The following is a 14,769-nucleotide window of genomic DNA, read 5'->3' as shown; positions in this document are numbered from 1 at the left end:
TTATCAAATGAGTTTGAGAAATTCCATGTGATGTATACCTAACACCCTGTGCTGATAGCAAATGAGTTCATAAATTTAAAACCAAACACACCTTTGTTATTTTTGCCTCTTTAAACGTGAACGTACCTCATTTTCATATGTACTTCTGTTTCTATCTGGATGAGTTATTCAGATAGACTTTGGAATTAGCAAATAATCATTTTAAAGTTTGAGATCTGGAATACGACTTTTCTCAATATTACTTTTTGAAATCATTATATTTTTTCAGAAACAATTTTTACTGGTCAAGTTGGTGAACTGTAGTATGTGATTGCTCAATCTGCTGTTAATAAAAGTCAAACCAGAAAACTGATTTAAAAGCATTTGACTCTGTTTTGAAAACTTGAGAGACAGAGTACAACACAACAGTGTACAATCCAACACTAAGGACTGTGCGGCATATAAAAAGCTTGCTTCTAGGAGGTATGCACAAGACACTTTGGTCATATCTTACTTCACAAGCATTATAATTCTTATAAGTGCAAGCTACAATTAAATGGATGTTGTGCGAAAATTCTAAAATTTTAGATGTGAGTAGGTAACCCACTGAAGAATTAAATCAATGTTCACTGCAACTTTGTTGATAAAACAGAATAGCACTTTCTAGAAATTCCAGTGTGTTCTCTCTCTCTCTCTCTCTCTCTCTCTCTCTCTCTCTCTCTCTCTCTCTCTGTCTGTTTCTTTCTCTGTCTCTCTGTCTCTGTCTCTGTCTCTCTGTGTCTGTGTCTGTGTCTGTCTGTGTCTGTCTGTGTCTGTCTGTCTGTCTGTCTGTCTCTCTCTCTCTCTCACACACACACACACAAGTGCAGAATAAAGAGCATAATTTGGTGAAGCTTATAGATAAATTTTTTACATTTTACATAGTTTGAGAAGCAAAGATACTTTACTGTTCTTTTGGTATGAAATGGTCTACAGATTGGGGTGCCATTTTCAAAGGCTGTGGAGCCTTAGGAAGGTGAAACCTTGCTGGGGGAAATCAGAAACTGGGAGTGGGCCTTGAGGTTCTAAAATCTAACTCAACTTCCAACAACCTTTCTGCTTCCTTATCAGTGCAATGTGAACAGCTAGCATCCTGTTCCTGCTGTCATGCTTTCTCTGCCTGAAAAGTATTGTTTTTCCCATTATGAAAGATCCTCTCAAACTGTCAGCGGTAATAAACCCCCTTTCCCCTTAAATGCCTTGCTTTTGTCAGAGCATCTTATCAGCAACAGGGAAGATAAGGAAGCCACAGTCCTTCAAGTGGGTAGTACCATTCCACTGGCTGGGTGTGAAAGGAGCAAGGAGGGATAGAAAGTCTCATCAACATAACTGCTCAAACATGAACTGAACAAGGACATCACCAATAAACTTGTCAAAGGGCACAATAGAAAAGCCCATTAGCTTCAACACTGCACAAAGAATTACATGCACCTAAAAAATACTGAGAGTGGGTGAAACTATTCATCCCCAGGAAAAAGCACCCAAATTTGTTATCCAGTATCAAATTATCAGGCCTAAAAGCATACATACAAGTAGTAGTACAGAGAACTGAACAAGTTATATTAGGGATGTATAGGTATATGCATATGCATATAGGCATGCTATAACAATGAAAAAAAGAGGCCATGAATTTGAAAAAAGAGTAAAGAAGGGTATATAGAAAGGTTTAAAGGGAGGAAAAGAAATGAAGAAAATTATATAATTATATTACAACCAGGGATATAAAACAGATAAAAATAAGATAAACACACTCGCTAAAGAGTTCCCAAGTACTTTCTGTTTCACATTGGGTGAGCAGAGAGGGGAACATTGACTGACTCTGTCACTTAAATACTGTGTGTCCCATGAAATGAGTTGGGGAAAAGCAATCAAAGCTATATATATATATATGCCATATTAGACACTAAAGTCACACAGAGAAGACTCCATTTTTTTTTTTACTTTCCTTAGGAGTCCTTCTACAGCTCTGTCCATCCCTGCAAGAGAATCATGGAATGGCAGGAACAGGGCATGCTGGGAGATTTTACTCAACTCTCAATTGTGTCTTTTATATTTACATTCTTGAATTGATGATGGTTTAGAAAACAAGCTTTAAACTGGCTTTCAATTTGTATGCATAGACTAATGTTGTTGATGCCCATTTGGAGATGAGCAAAAACAAATAAATAAAGGCATTTGGCTGTTAACATCACTCTGAGGTGCACTGTAAGGAACGGAGGTTTAAAGCAATGTTTACATTTGATTTCCTATGGGGAAGCTCTGAGCCAAACAAGGCAATGATTAGACCAGATTGGAACTTAATGCTAATGCTTCTAGTTAGAATTGAAAGTAGCAGGTTAAAATATCTGGAGACCACTGAGAATTGCTTTTCTGTACAGCTAAACAGCTTTCTCTACGATGACACACTAACTAAATTGAAGTGGCACTCTTAACCCTCCCCGGAATTGATAAGGAACCTTAAGAGTAGATCCAGCATGCTGGGAATTAGCTAAGTGGCACAAAGGAACAGACCATGTAAGTAAGAACCATACTCAACGGTGGGATGAGACAGTGAGTAGGTCCACACTGGCTAACAAATGAACATAGTATGATGTATTTTCATTTTTTCTGTCTTTTATTGAAATGAATAGATTATCAGATTATAAAATAAATCCATAGCACATTGTCATAATGTGGTCATTTTAATATTTGTAAATTCTACAAATATATAGAGAGCAGTATAAAACTGGGGAGAGATGAGCCTATAGGAAACCGTAGGAAATCTTCAAATCTTTAAAAAGCTATCCAAACATTAGGATGCTTACTTTGCTTCTCTTTGTGTCAATGTGAAAATCAAGGAAAACTTTTTTTTTTGATTCTTGACCATAGATTAGAGAAAAGTGCTCCATGGTTTGATCTATATCATAAACACATGCAATCAATCAAGGAGTGTAAAAATCACAGTGGTTTGTCGCATTTTGAGTTATTTTAATTTCTTAACTCCAGTTATGTTTGTTGCTAAAATAAGAATATCAGGTCTAGAGAGATCGTTCAGTGGTTAAGAACACTGGCTGATCTTCCAGGGATCCCAGTTCAATTCTCAGCACCCATATAATGGCTCACAGCCACCTGTAACACCTGTTCAAGGATATCTGATGCATACTTTGGCTTCTGTAGGCCCTAGGCATGCACATGATGCACAGAGTTGCATGCAGGCAAAGAATTTATACCTCTATAAATAAAATAAATTTAAAAAGTTGAAAGTGACTATTACCCATACTGTTGTTCTAAAGAGAAATGAGACATAATGGAAAGATGCAGTTTATATTGTTGCTGTTTTAGTTTAGCATGGTTTTATCCTGTGTTATTTTAATATTCAAAATTAATAAAAACTGATAATGAAAAAATGTTCATTTATAAAGAAAACGTATACCTGTGGTTATGAAACCAGAGCTATGCAAATTAGCTGATCCTCTATTTATCCTAAACTCTTTTGGAATAGTGAAAGGAAAAGAAAACTGTCCTCAGAAGTTAACTTGAACTTGGATTAAAGTGTGGCTAATATATTCTGTGTAGTTTAATCCCATGAAAATTAATAATTTCCAAAACCTGGTATATTGCAACAACAGGATTGTTTACTAATGTGCAGTCAAACATTTCTACACTAAAACCACAAAATACAAAATGTTTCTTTAAATTTTTGAGTACATTAAGATGTAACAAGTGAGGAATTCTACCCCTGAATCCTTGTGATAGGACCGGATGAAGACACAAACACACTAATAATAGTGTGTAAAACTGTCCCAATCTCTTGGATATAGTGTACAGGAACTGAGACTGAATTATCATCTTAGACTTGTGTTTACTCCCCAAAATAATTCATTTCATCATGTATTTGAAAATATTCTAAAAATTAAAACATTTCACATATCTTGTCTTCTTGGTTTTAAACATTCTAAACAAAGGTGGGCAGAACTTACCCTTAGCTTGACTCTTAAACTGAATATTCTACAGAGGTCAAAATAACTGCTTCAAATGTAGGTTGAATTACAAGTGACCCCTAAACACATAGATTTAATTACAATATTCCATGAACCCTTTATGATCTTTCTGGCAAACTGATAAATTTTTGATTCATTAACTTACCTGGATAAAATCTTTTTTGGAAATGAGTCTCTAATGTTTATCTATGCTAACTATTTGGAAAATTGTTACTCTCAGGCCAACCTTGCTGATCAACAAGTCATATTAAAATGTAACTATACATACACATCAGTGTGCGTTTTGTACTGAATAAACCGAGTTGAGTATTTCTTAAAGAGATTGTATAACTCACCAGGTTTAACATAGTCATCAACCAGACTTTCTTGGATAAAGTTTGTCCAGACTTGTTCTACATCAAATAATTGACAATGTAGTGTTTAACGAAAGACACCCATTTTTTTTATTTATTGCTCTTTGTTCACCAGCTTTTTATCGCTATAACAAAAGTATCTGAGGTGATCAGTCTAAAATATTAATTATTGACACAATATTAATACTAGAATATTGATTAAAGTCTACTTCACAGCTTTGAAGTATTCAGTTTAGGATCGTGTTTCCCTTTTCTTTTGGACTTGTGGGAAGGAACGTATCATGCTTGAAACTGCATAGGAAGCTACTTGCCTAGGTGCAGCCTGCAAGCAGAGAGAGAGAAAGTTACATAGGTAATGAGTATCTGAAATCCATCTCAAGGGTGTGTACACACCTGATCAAAAGACTTCCTAATACACTGTCTTTTAAAGAATGCAGCGGCTCCCAACATTTTGAGATCCCAGTTTCTCCCTTTTTTTTTTCTTTCTCTCTCTGTTTCTGTCTGTCTGTCTTTGTCTCTGTATATCTGTCTTTCTCTGTCTCTGTTGCTCTCTGTTTCTCTGCCTGTGTGCTATCTGTCTCATCATACCATACCTGGAAATACTTTGAAGTAATTGTCAATGGGTCCTCAACTATTTTGTATTATATAATTTATAATTTTCAAACAACGATAAAGTCATTTTACTTTAATTTATGTAACATAATTCTTCAACAGAGGAAAAACCCAGATACAAAACAAAACAAAACCCCTTTCATTTCCACATTTGCTGAAGTTTTCATTCACTGAGACTACCTGTAGCAATCAATCATCTCAGTTGTGAATACCATGTTTCCTTTTTTGGTTTGTATCCAGCTGTCAGCATCAGCAAGAGGTGTGTGCCCAGAAAGCTCTTTCTTAGAGGATAGTAAGGATACATTAATACTAATTTCATTTTCACTCAAGTGATATCACCACAACTATATTTTATTGTTTTTTTTTAATTTTTATGTTGTCGTCATTGTCATCATCATCGACATCATCATCATCCCCATCATCAATATCATCAATATCGTCGTTCTCATATTTTGAAACAGGGCCTGATACAGCTCAAGCTGTCCCTGAACTCTTATATAGCCAAGATGACCATGGATGTTTTTTAATCTTCCCTATGCCTCCACTTCCCATGTGCACGTACTACAATATCCAGCTAATTCTGATGATTATAAAATATTAATTCTTTTCAACTCTAACTGGATCAGTAAACAACAATGAAAAGATTTTGGTTTTTGTTTGTTTACTGATTCATAATCAGTGTTTTATTTCTCTTGGAAATAGTTTGGCTATGAATGTGCTAGAACATTAAACAACAGGTCAATAATTTCCATCACCTCATTACAATTTTATTTGCACAGTAAATAAAAAACATGTTAAATAAACATGTAAATAAAGAACACATTCTTCTATATTTCAATAATGAGAAATATATTATATCATTATATCATTTGTCTTCCTCCTCCTCATCCTCATCGTCTTTATTTGTGTTTTAACAGAGAACTTACTGAAACTTAAAACACTCCCAGCTTAAGTAGAAGGGATAGTGGTAGGTTGTAAATGATCAAATTACACGGCCCATGTATCAGGAAGTGCAGGTTGTGGTTTCACAGCTATTTTGACCCACGTTGCTAATGAAGCAATTTGCTCTGCGTCCAGTTCCATTTCACTTCCTGTCATCAGCCAAGACAGGATGCCACAGACAGGCCACTCTGTATTAGCACTTTGTCTTTGCTGAGATTCCCCACTTAAAGCAAAACTATTTTTATCTCTGCGGTGTGTGATGCCACAGGTGAAAGACAATCAAGATGAGCATTTCTAAATGTGTTCATTAGGAAGTTATCATTGAGAAGGACAAAGGAGAGAACGTTCCCAGCTGAACAGCCTATTTATAAGGCTTAGAAACTTAGTTAACATGGGGTCAGGCATATGGCTTAGCAATATCCAGAGGCACAGAAAGTGAACCTGGCACACTAACAGAATGCAACAAGAAGACAAAGGCAGATGTGGGAATTGCAGTACTGTTAGTAAATATTTAAGGAAAAGAGTTGGTGGACTCACAATGAATGGCCAAGATGAGGGGAGACATTCAATGCCCGTTGGCTTTAGATGAATGGATGTTACGATTTAAGCAAAAAGCAACAAGAATCTCTTCTGTCTCTGCCCCTTTCTGCTCTTCCTTTGAGTCATTCGTAATAATTTTATTTGTCTACTTTATCACAAAATACTAAAAGTATTCACAATCAATCATACAAAATGGAACTGGTAAATATCAAAACTATAGAACATTAGTGACAATGAAGTATTGGATTAACTTATTTGTCAAATGAGTTTAATATTTTAGAATTTTTATCTAATAGTATGGAAAAGACTTCTTATCAGTTCTTACTCCTTTTTTTCTGATTTGATAAAAATAGATTTAATGGTTTTCTGATAAAAAAAATCATATGTTAGGGTACATGGATAAAAATTTCTTGTATAACACTGAAATTCCACCTCACACCAGTCAGAATGTCTAAAATCAAAAACTCAGGTGACAGCAAATGCTGGCGAGGATGCGGAGAAAGAGGAACACTCCTCCATTGTTGGTGGGATTACAGACTGTTACAACCATTCTGGAAATCAGTCTGGAGGTTCCTCAGAAAATTGGACATGGCACTACCTAAAGGCCCAGCTATACCTCTCTTGGGCATATACCCAAAAGATGCTCCAACATATAACAAAGACACGTGCTCCACTATGTTCATAGCACCCTTATTCATAATAGCCAGAAGCTGGAAAGAACCCAGATGCCCTTCAAGAGAGGAATGGATGCAGAAAATGTGGTACATCTACACAATGGAATATTATTCAGCTCTCAAAAACAATGACTTTATGAAATTCATAGACAAATGTTTGGAACTGGAAAATATCATCCTGAGTGAGGTAACCCAATCACAGAAAAACACACATGGTATGCACTCATTGATAAGTGGCTATTAGCCCAAATGCTTGAATTACCCTAGATGCCTAGAACACATGAAACTCAAGACAGATGATCAAAATGTGAATGCTTCACTCCTTCTTTAAAAGGGGAACAAGAATACCCTTGGCAGGGAATAGAGAGGCAAAGATTAAAACAGAGACAGAAGGAACACCCATTCAGAGCCTGCCCCACATGTGGCCCATGCATATACAGCCATCCAATTAGACAAGATGGATGAAGCAAAGAAGTGCAGGCCGACAGGAGCCAGATGTAGATCTCTCCCGAGAGACACAGCCAGAATAGAGCAAACACAGAGGCGTATGCCAGCAGCAAACCACTGAACTGAGAACAACGGGACCCCCATTGAAGGAATCAGAGAAAGGATTGAAGGAGCTTGAAGGGGCTTGAGACCCCATATGAACAACAATGCCAACCAACCAGAGTTTCCAGGGACTAAGCCACTACCCAAAGACTATACATGGACTGACCCTGGGCTTCAACTGCATAAGTAGCAATGAATTACCTAGTAAGGGCACCAATGGAAGGGGAAGCCCTTGTTCCTGCCAAGACTAAACCCCCAGTGAATGGGATTGTTGGGGGAAGGGCTGTAATGGGAGGAGGATGGGGACTGGAATACCTGTATAGAGGAGGGGAGGGGCTAGGGGGATGTTTGCCTGGAAACCGGGAAAGGTAATAACAATTGAAATGTAAATAAGAAATACCCAAGTTAATAAAGATCGAGAAAAAAAAAAGAAGAAATAGAAAAAATTTCCTGTATATATATTCGTGTATACATATAATTAATACAATTGATAGTATTGGCTACTTAATAGTCATCAAGCACAACTTATAAAAGTTCATATTTATTCTGAAGCACATAGTTCAAATGCTGTTGGCTTTGTTTTTCTTTTCCTTTTTTCATTAATTTATAAGTGTATTATTTCTACCACCTCTTCCTTCCTTTTCTTTCTTCTGCCCCTTTAATGCCTTCAGATTTCCATTAAAAACATGGCTAAAAATTTAAGGAACTAAAAAGTCATCCCCTAAATATTAAGTAGCTTTTTGTTGAGGGCTAGGACATGTGATATTTCCTTTATCCTTACTGGCAGATTGATTGGTGTTGTCATTGTTCTGGTTTTGTTAATATTATTTGGATCTTGGGTGTTGATTTCACTAGTAAACTTAGAAAATACAATTTTGCAGCAGACTTGGTAGTTCTATGGCTCTTCTAATAATTCTGCCCCTCCTTTTCCATGTGCCCTGAGCATGATGTAGAGGTTGTATTGAAGATGTACCAGTTGAGGTTGGGCAACTGATTTCTATTTTTTTTTTTTTTTTTTGCATTTTGAACAGTTGTGAATTTCCAACTGCTACAAAGCTTCTTTGATGATGGGTGAGACCTATTTATATCGGTACTATTAGTTTTTAGAATGCAATAAGAAATTATATTAGCTGCTTTTGTAACTTTTAGGCTTTGTATACTGGAAGTTGGAGGAGCTAGCTGTTAAGTTCTTAAATACAAGTTGTTTCAGGTCCCGTTTTCTTTGGGTAATCTGATTAGTCTTTTAACCACAGTAGTTACCTAAGAAGACAAGGTTGACATTTGCTTTGCTAACTGGTAGGTGGTCAGGAAAGCAATTGATACAGGTTCATAGACTATCATAAAAGCTTTTATGCTAGTTCAGCGCTTATCAGTAGAATGCAAGAGAGGTCTACATGGCAAAAACTATTTAACTTAGTATGTACAAGGTACCATACATTGGCTTAAGACATCAATATTAATTATTTCATTGAATCTTTAGAAAACTCTTCATGGTTGACTTAATATTGACTTTCCCAACTATGATAGAATGAAGGAAAATTCTCAAAATAAATTTTGACCCAGGAACTGAATCTTAGGACAAAGCCAACTCGTGCTTTCACTGATCTGTTATGTATGGAAAGTGGGTACAGCAGACATTTGCTGGTTTTGAACAAACATTTTCAGCTGACCAATAATCTAAAATATTTGCAAACTACCTCCCTAGTCAAGGATGAATATTTGCAAACTGAAGAAGAAAATGATTGGCTCTTCTTTGGTGTTCCATTGTATTCACAACACACACACACACACACACACACACACACACACACACAGAGTTATATGTACCCATGTTCTCACACTCATGCAGGCAACAAATACATGCATACACAGGCATGTTTCCACACACACATATGTACACATCAAGACAAGTAATTTTCATTTCTAAGAATTAAGAGCACAGAGAGGGCTATCCATTATTTGTTTCTGTGTCTTCTTGACTCATTCAAAAACATGATTTATAGCATATTTTGAATAGGCCCTTGAACAGAAACATCTCATCATCTAAATCACTAAAGTAAGATATTAGAAATATATATTTATATTTCATTATCAAATTTAAAAATGTCATAGAAATATTCTCAAATAAATTAATGTTTATAGATGAAAAGAGAGAGATATAAATATTTACCAAAATGTAATATTCTAAACTCTGAGTTCGATGATAGGTGACCATACACAGGTTTGAATGTATGAGGTAGAGATATATTTTTAGAAATATTGCTTATTTTTAAATGTGTTCATTTAATTTAAAGTCAAAGCAATATATGAAAAGATATGATATCATGAAATGGATGCCCTAAGCCTTTTTAGCAATATAATAATATAATGAAAATCACTGGATTCTGTGTCAATAATTTTATGCATTTAAAATACACCTCCTAGTTTGTACACTTATATTAATAATTTTGTAAAAAATATTACATTTTTATTTTAACTACAAAATCCAATTCACCTTTCTTAAATCCATAACAAGTGTGCAGATGCACACAAACATACTTGCATACACAGAAAAAGAACATGCATATACACACATTTCCTGATGTTAGAGTTAGTACAAAGGAATTTTGTGCTAAGTCAATAATACATGTCTTTATTATATAGCGATACAATAATACATGTCATTCAGTCATGCTGAGTCTATGATTATATATCCCTTTCTAAAGATGTACCTTCTCTAGAATTAATATTAGGTTTCTGTTTTCATTTGCTTAATTGCCTAGTACATACCAATCAACAATTCCACCAATCTCTCTAAAATATAAGTTGTTTTGAAATACTTTCATGTCACATTCTTTCTTTTTTTGTCTTAGAATGACTGTCTGGGTTAGACCCTGTGTTTTCATTATCCCTGTGGCTTTTATTGCTGAATATACCTTCATACTTCTTTTTTCCTTTTTAATTTTTTTATTAGATATATTTCTTTACTTACATTTCAAATGTTTTTCCCTTTCCTGGTTTCCTGTCCATAAGCTCCATCCCCTCCCCTCCCCCATACGGGTATTCCCCCATCTACCCCCCTTACCACCCTCCTGACATTCCCCTGCACTGGGGGTCCAACCTTGGCAGGACCAAGGGTTTCACCTTCCCCTGGTGCCCCAACAAGTCTATTCTCTGCTACACATGCAGTTGGAGTCCTGGGTCAGTCCATGTATAGTCTTTTGGTAGTGGTTTAGTCCCTGGAAGATCTGGTTGGTTGGCATTGTTGTTCTTAAGGGGTTGCAAGCTCCTTCAGCTCTTTCAATCCTTCCTGTAATTCCCCCAAAGGGGGTCTTATTCTCAATTCAGTGGTTTGCTGCTAGCATTGACCTCTGTATTGGACATGCTCTGGATGTTTCTCTCTGGAGAGATCTATATCCGGTCCTTTTCAACATGCACTTTTTAGCTTCATCAATCTTACCTAGTTTTGGTGGCTGTACATATATAGGCCACATGGGCTACCTATCGGGCAGGCTCTGAATGGCCATTCCTTCAGTCGCTGCTCTAATATTTACTTCCATATCCCCTCCTATGGATATTTTTCCCCTTTTAAGGAGGAGTGGGAGCATCTGCATTTTGGTCATCCTTCTTCTTGAGCTTCCTGTGGTCTGTGGATTGCATCTTGAGTAATTCGAGCTTTTGGGCTAATATCTATTTATCAATGAGTACATACCAAGTGTGTTTTTCTGTGATTGAGTTACCTCAGACAGGATGATATTTTCTAGTTCATTTCATTTGCCTATGAATTTCATGAAGTCATTGTTTTTGACAGCTGAGTAGTACTCCATTGTGTAGATGTACCACATTTTTTGAATCCATTCCTCTGTTGAATGGCATCTGGGTTCTTTCCAGCTTCTGGCTATTATAAATAAGGCTGCTATGAACATAGTGGTGCATGTGTCTTTGTTGTATGTTGGAGCATCTTTTGGGTATATGCCCAGTAGAGGTATAGCTGGGTCCTCAGGTATTACTAAGTCCAATTTTCTGAGAAACCTCAAGACTGATTTCCAGAGTGGTTGTCCCAGTTTGCAATCCCACCAACAATGGAGGACTGTTCCTCTTTCTCCACATCCTCACCAGCATCTGCTGTCACCTGAGTTTTTCATATTAGCCATCCTGACTGGTATGAGGTGGAATCTCAGGGTTGTTTTGATTTGTATTTCCGTGATGATGACTAAGGATATTGAACATTTCTTTAGGTGCTTTTTGGCCATTCGATATTCCTCAGCTTAGTATGTTTTGTTTAGCTCTGAACCCCAGTTTTTTGGATTGTCTTTTTGGCAAGAATAAATTTTTTGCTTTGACATCGTTCTTATTCATAACTAAATGACCTATCTTTGTAGCTTCCATAGGAATCAGTAACTTTAAATATTCAAAATTTTAATGCTTTGCATAGAACTTATATGATTTTCAAACATTTAAAAATGTTTATGTTTGCTCTGTACCTAAATCCTATGGGGGAGAGAGTTGGACTCTTAGAAGTGTGGACAATCCGAGCACTCAGGGGAGACCACCACGTCTGCTCACATTTCTGGCTCAAGAGGAACCTGCCCAGTGCCCTCTGGATACAGGATCATAGGAGCAGTCAGCAGCAGGAACCAACTGGTTTCCGCCTGTGCCCGGAACTGAACCAGTCACACAGCTCTCTGTACCCAAATCCCATGGGAGAGAGAGCTGGACTCTCAGAAGTGCAGACAATCATGAAAGCTCAGAGGAGACAACTAATTCTTCTCATATTCCTGGCCCAAGAGGAACACACCCTCTGTGTCCTCTAGGCACAGGAACCTAGGAGCAGACAGAGGCAGGACACTTCCGGTTTCTGCCTACGCCTAGAACTGAAAGCCTATCTCCAGGAGCACTGATATACCTGAGAACAGAGGTAAAACCAACACTTACGCTCGAAGTGACCCTCCTGGTGTTGTTTCATTATGGGATCTTTGGTAGGATTATCAGTTTTTCCAAAGCAGTTTACTCCAGTTTTTTCAAAAAAACATATTTTACATAAGCATTTCTTGGATTAGATCAATCTGTGTCTCTCATAGAAGACTTGTTTTTTCCATCTGGGAATAGAATTATTTCAATCAGGTAGTCCAAGGCAACCTCTGCTCCCAAAGACCTTCTAATTTTGATTAGAGGAGAGACAAAAGAGTATAAGAATTAGAAGTGGGATATTCAAGGTAGACATGAATTTCTACCTATATCCCATTGGGAAAAACATAAGCTACCTTCCACAGTGGAAGCTGTAGAATCATTTTGCCCTCAATACCCATAGCTCAGACAGGATTTAATGGACAGTTTCTGGTATTTAAGTAAAAATAAGGATGGTATATATTAACTATCAGTAAGCCCAAACTGCAGAAGTTGAGAATTTCACCATGAAGAATAAAGGTTTTTATGTATTTTTCTTACTAGGATACATGAATCCGAAATCAGTTCTGAAAGTTCCTTTTCTCATTGCTATGACCAAATACCTCCCAATAATCAACCTGAGGTAGAAAGAGTTTATTCAGGTCTCAGTGTCATGAAATATGACAGATCATAGATAAGGAGATGTGGTGGCAGGAAAATGAGACAGCTGATCAAATTGCATCTGTGGTCAGGAGTTGGAGAAACTACAGGAAGTTTCCTATGTTACAAAACCCCAAGGCCTGCTCCTGAAACACTTCCTCTAGCAGTATTTTACCTCCTAAAGGTTCTATAAGCTTCCAAAATAGCTCCACCAGCAGGGAAGCAAATATTCAAACACAACACACAACTCAGTTCCACCTGGTGTTCCCAGGGAACAACCTTTCAGTTTTCTTGTTGGGTGTTTCTTTGTTCAGTTTTCTGTTACATTTTAAAGTCTTATTTTGTACCTTAGAGCAAGTATTTGCATTGTTCAAAGGTTAAGAAAGAGATACAGTGCCTTAAATCTGTTTGTTACTTGTCTTCATAGACTCTCCTCCCCCCTTTCCTATAGGAAAACTGATTATTTTTCATGCATCTATTTTATTTTATTTTTACCTGATCTGGGATTCCGTGCTATGAATAACTGACTTATTCTGGGTTCCTTCAGAAGTTTTTGGATAGGACCAAATTATGGCTTAGGCATAGCTCTCCCTAACAGGTTGTTTTTCTGCTTTTCAGTGCACAAACTTTGTAGCAGCCTTTTCAATTTGCTTCGTCTTTCCTGGTGTAGGCCATAAAAAATCATTTTATTCTATTTTTATCTAAGTCTTTAATACTTGACAGGGTATTGTCTTGTTACCTATCTGTGTAGCAGGTAGCGATAATAGAGTACCACAAAGTACAAAATAGATTCTTCTCTGACCTCTTTTCCAGCAAAATTAGACAAGAGAGAATAGAGAAATTGAAGCCTAAGAAAATAAATTCATTTCTGTGTGGCAAACATATTGCATTTTTGACCCAAAGCACTTTTCTTTCCTTATTGGCATGTCTATGTAATTTTGTTCCAAAATTGTGTAAATATTGGAGAATAGTAGATGAGCTGAAATGCTGATCTGAACAGGGGAAGGCAGAGACTAACTTACACAGGCTGAATTTACATAGCAGTGGCTTTTGTGCTGATGAATAGGTCAAGGACATGGTGTAAATGCTGGATTAGTCTTTGCAGTAGAAGCTTGGTGCTTTCCTAAGTGTGAAAATGGCTGCTTACATTGACAAACAAGAAGGTAAAGAGGCATGGAATCTGATGGGGACACAGGTAAACGGGAAGGCAATTCTGAAAAAGCTAGAGTAAGGGTTCAGAAGCCATGTCTCACAACTAAAATAGTAAATCTTATACTTATAATAACAAACAGATAACTTACATATCAGGGTAGGCTAAAAAAACAGTCCAGAAGAAAGGCACCTGAAAACTTGAAACAAAACAAAACAAACACAAAATCTAAGTCTCATTTTCTGTGGGAATGGAAATAAAAAGCTTTCAGAATGGTCAAGAAGTATCAAGGTTATTATTTCAGAGTCAGTAAATAGTGATGTAATGTAGCTATTAGACTTAAGAGAAAGATAAAATATGACTCAATGGCAGGACTAGAACACATATTCATCTATGCGCTGAGGATAAAATTTAGGTTGATTCTA

Source organism: Rattus rattus, chromosome 13 (assembly GCF_011064425.1).
Source record: "Rattus rattus isolate New Zealand chromosome 13, Rrattus_CSIRO_v1, whole genome shotgun sequence".
Classification (NCBI taxonomy): domain Eukaryota; kingdom Metazoa; phylum Chordata; class Mammalia; order Rodentia; family Muridae; genus Rattus; species Rattus rattus.
Note: the sequence above shows the minus strand (reverse complement) of the source record.